We start from the raw sequence: 4788 nt of genomic DNA, 5'->3' as shown, positions 1-4788 counted from the left end.
ACCCTGGCATCCAGCTACAAAAGTGATTTTACAGCATCTTGGGGATTTTGTGTAAAACCAAATTTAGGCATCAGGACAGTTAAAGGACACCCCACCCTCTTGCTATGACCTGGAAGGAATTTGCTTTACCTCTTTTCTATGAGATGGCAGATGCATTCCAAAGCTCTAAAATCTAGCAGGCAAATGGGAGGCATGTGTGGCATTGGTGAGTCTGGGCTCTGCCCTAAAGAGCCAAACATTTTAAGAGAAAATGTTGAGAAAGGACCTCAGTACTTAGAATCTGAAGACTTGGATTTGAGTCTTCAATATATCACATGGTCTTTCTGGGTCTCAGCTTCCATTTCTCAAAAACAGTAGCAATATCTCCACCAGCATCTACTTTACTGCTTGGCTGTCCATGCTCCAGGGAAACTGCAGAGGTCAGTCCAAGGTCAAGAGTATCCATCCTTAACAACCCAGAACCTCTTTCACAAGCCAAACAGAACCTAATTGTTGGAAGACAGCCAACTCTCACTCCAAAAAAATAGCAATGTGTTCTATTGAAAATGCAATGTTTTCATAGTTTAATTTCTATGCATTTTAGCTTTGGAAATTAAATTCAAGTTTGGAAAATTAATTTTTTTAATGTAAATTGGCTTTGGCTGTGAAAGCGCTGAGATCAAGTTCTGGGGTGTGGCCTTCCGTGATAACGATCATATTTGCATATCAATGGCCTCTCACTTCATTTGCTGCCTTGGCCAACCTCTGAGCTTAGATGGCTCAAGACAGAATGGAAATATGGGAGAAATACTAGTCGTTCTTCCTTTTCAAAAGTTTAAGTATAGGAAGTGCTTTGAAATAAAAATTTCCCCCATGGACTTTTGAAGTCAGACTGAGCAGATAAAATAGATAATATTTTATCAAACTTACCAAGATTATAAGAGAGTACAGAATAAATTCCTTAATGTTTGCATGGGTGCACATGCCCTTTGGAATTCTCACTGGGCCTTCTAGAGATGATTCATGCACCCCCAAATATTTATTGAGAGTTCACTTAGTGCCAGGCACTGTGCTACGTGATAAGGCTACCCAGAGGAAGAAGACAGATGTGATCATTGTCCTTTGGAGCTTGGAAGTAGGAAAGGCAGATCTGAATGAAATGTTGAACAACCGTAGAAATATTATCTGTAATAAGGGCTCAGAGTAAAAAATAGAGTATTCTAAGAGTGTATAAGAGGGGGCTTCCATGAGTGAAGGGACTGATGAGCAAAGACATGAAGGAAGAACACACGTGAAGGGAATGAGTGTGTGTGTGTGTGTGTGTGTGTGTGTGTGTGTGTCTTGGGAAGAAGGAAGGGAGAGGAATTGTTTGGGGTTTAAGAAACAGAAAGACAGTGTAGCAGCAGTGCAGACAGCAAGAGGAAGAACGGTATACTTGAATGCTATGGACAGTGGCCAGGAGCCTGAGAAAAGATTTTTTTCTTTTTTGAAAGAGCAGTAAGAATCCATTAAAGGGTCCTAAGTAGGGGAACAGGTGATCAGATTTACACTCTTAAGAGATATTTTGGTTGCTGTATGGAGATGAGATTCAGAAGTGTGCCTGTGTGGAAGCCAAGAGATCTGCTAGGAGGGTGTAGTAGAATCATGGCTTGGACTAAGCTGGTAGTAGAGTAGATGGAGAGAATGAATGGATTTGATCATTATTTAGGTGGTCAAAACAGCGGGACTTGGTGATGGACTGGCTACAGGAGGAGGGGGAAAAGAAGCTGGCATCAAGGATGATGTCCAGGTTTCTAGCTCACATAACTGAGTGGGTGGTGGTGTAGACTCATGGAGATGTAGACTCATGCTGGGGGGAAGGAGACTGGTGTAGAGACTCAAGAGTTGAATGCTGAACATGTTAGCATGAGGGATCTTTGAGACCACCTTTGAGATGAAAGTAAGTAGCTGAGTATCAGGACTGTGTTTAGGGAAGCAGGCTGGGCTAGAGATGGACATGTGAGAACCCTCTTAGCCTTGGAATGAGCTGGGATTAGATGGTGTCAGAAAAGTGACATGCCCTTTCCTGTGTCCTTTTAAGGTTGACACAATGCTTTAAGAGCCTAACACAGAAAGGTAAAGTAAGTTTCCATAAAACCCAGAAATGATATTGCAAAATTCCTCTTTGAATCATGTCTGGAAACACAGCTGAAGAAAAAAAAAAAGAAAAAGAAAAAGAAGAGGAGAATAAGAAATGAGCCTCAGGTAACTCCAACATTCCTGCTCTGTAAAACTGTCTCCACCACAAGTTGTGGCCCTTGGCCCATGCAGTTCTTCTATGTGCCGTGTGTGATATACTTGCACCTCACTGCTGATGTACTTTTTCTCTTTTTCAGTCCAAACGTTTCTTTTTACCCTCTGATTGGATAATTTCATATATTTTGTTTTCAAGCTTGCTAATTCTTTCCTCAGTTTGATCAAGTCTGCTGTTGAAGCTATCTAATGCGTTTTTCAGTTCAGTTATTCTAGTCTGTATTCCTAGAATTTCTATCCGATTTTTTAAATTATTCCTATGTCTTTGTCAAATTTCTAATTTTGTTCCTCGATTGTTTTCCAAGTTTTTTTGTTTGTTTGTTTGTTTGTTTGAGACTGAGTCTCACCCTGTTGCCCAGGCTGGAGTGCAGTGGCACGATCTCAGCTCACTGCAACCTCTGCCTCCTGGGTTCAAGTGAGTCTCTTGCCTCGGCCTCCCAAGTAGCTGGGATTACAGGTGCGCACCACCACGCCTGGCTAATTTTTGTATTTTTAGTAGAGACGGGGTTTCGCCATGTTGGCCAGGCTGGTCTTGAACTCCTGACCTTGTGATCTACCTGCCTCGGCCTCCCAAAGTGCTGGGATTACAGGTGTGAGCCACCACACCCACCCTGTTTTCCAAGTTTTATTTAATTTTCTATTTGTATTTTCTTATGATTCCCTTAACTTGTTTAAGAGGATTCTGAATTCTCTGTCTCACATTTCATAGATCTTCAATTCTTCTGGGCCTGTTGTTAGAACTTTGTTGGTTTTTTTTGGTGATGTCATATTTCCCTGAGTTTTCACAGTCTTTACATCTTTACACTGATGTTTGCATATCTGAGGAAACAGGCACCTCTTCTAGTTTTTGCAGGTGTTCTTTGCTTGTTTTAGACCTTTACTACTTAGTATTGGAATTTAAATGCTGGCCTGTTGTTTCTGCCCATTCTGGGGAGGACTTACAGTGAGCACCAGAACTAAAACACTGCACTGGAGCTAAATTGTTGCTTTGTCATTGTTTCTTGGTCTAGGGAAAACTTATAGTAAACACAGGAGGCTAAATGTTGCCCCAGAACTATATGGCCACCCTGCCATAGTTTCTCAGTATGGGGAAGACTTAAGCAGGTACTGGAACTTAATCCTGACCTTTTAGTTGTCTCCGGGCCAAGGAAACGCTTTCTGCAAGTACCTGGGCATTGTGGAAAATCCAGCCAGGCATTTGGGCCTTTCCATGGACTGTGCCCCTGCAGCACTATGACTCCAGCCAGTCTCTTCAACATGGCATCCCCACCAATCAGAGCACAGAGTAGCCACCAAGATCCAAGTGCCAGTGCTGCAGTCGGCATCCTGCTCTTTGTCTCTAAGTCATCCCAGGTGGTTCAGCCCTCCCAGCACTCCCAAAGGTTCCCATGGGACAGGACCAGAGTGGGCTTCCCTTGCAGATTCCCAGACCATGGAGAGATCAAACATCCACCCCCAATTCCCTCCTCTAACTCCTGAAACAATGGATTGGGGGAAATTCTCTGTCTGTAGCATTCTGCCTGGTTAGGGGAGGGGACAGCACAGTCTGAAATGATGACTTCCCTTACCGGTCACAGATTTTCTCAATTCTGTTCGTCCAGGGTTTTCTCCACTTCTCCTCCAAGTGTTGGTGTGTTGGTGAACTCAGGGTGGTATTCTGGTCTTGAACAGTTTCTAGTTGTATTTTTCTGAGAGGAGTGATGCCAAGGGATCTTCTACTCTGCCATCTTGGTTGACATCACACTAGTACAAACTTTTCATCAACACATCATCTACATAGTTTGTATTCTTGCTAAGGATATATAATCTGAATCTAATTATGAGAAAACAATCAGACAAATTGAGATTACGGAGCAATATACAAGTCAGGTAGTGTGGCCCTTTCAAAAGTGTCAATTTCATTACAGACAAAATTAAATTAAATTAAAATAAAAAACAAGGCTGGGCGCGGTGGCTCACGCCTGTAATCCAAGGTCAGGAGATTGAGACCATCCTGGGTAACACAGTGAAACCCCGTCTCTACTAAAAATACAAAAAATTAGCTGGGCGTGGTGGTGGGCGCCTGTAGTCCCAGCTATTCGGGAGGCTGAGGCAGGAGAATGGCATGAACCCGGGAGGCGGAGCTTGCAGTGAGCCGAGATCCGCGCCACTGCACTCCAGCCTGGGTGACAGAGAGAGACTCTGTCTCAAAAAAAAAAAAAAAAAAAAAAAAAAAAAAAAAAAAAAAAACAAGGAGACAGGCCAGGCGCAGTGGCTCACGCCTGTAATCCCAGCACTCTGGGAGGTCGAGGCGGGAGGATCACCTGAAAGGTCAGGAGTTCCAGACTAGCCTGGCCAACATGGTGAAACCCCGTCTCTATTAAAAATACAAAAATTAGCTAAGCACAGTGGCAGGCGCCTGTAATCTCAGCTACTGGGCAGGCTGAGGCAGGAGAATTGCTTGAACCCGGGAGGTGGAGGTTGCAGTGAGCCAAGATCGTGCCACTGTACTCCTATCTGGGCAACAGAGCAAGACTC

General features: G+C 43.6%; 1 non-coding gene across 1 annotated transcript; it reads left to right on the top strand.

Annotated features, from left to right (window-relative positions):
• The first annotated feature begins 2046 nt into the window (after window positions 1-2046).
• LOC112206582 (small nucleolar RNA SNORA26) lies at window positions 2047-2168 on the top strand. Its single transcript, XR_002940999.2, has one exon. It is a non-coding gene; the product is annotated as a small nucleolar RNA SNORA26 (small nucleolar RNA).
• Window positions 2169-4788: the final 2620 nt, after the last annotated feature.

This window comes from Pan troglodytes, chromosome 21 (assembly GCF_028858775.2).
Source record: "Pan troglodytes isolate AG18354 chromosome 21, NHGRI_mPanTro3-v2.0_pri, whole genome shotgun sequence".
Lineage (NCBI taxonomy): Eukaryota > Metazoa > Chordata > Mammalia > Primates > Hominidae > Pan > Pan troglodytes.
This window is presented reverse-complemented; position numbering and strand designations above follow the sequence as displayed.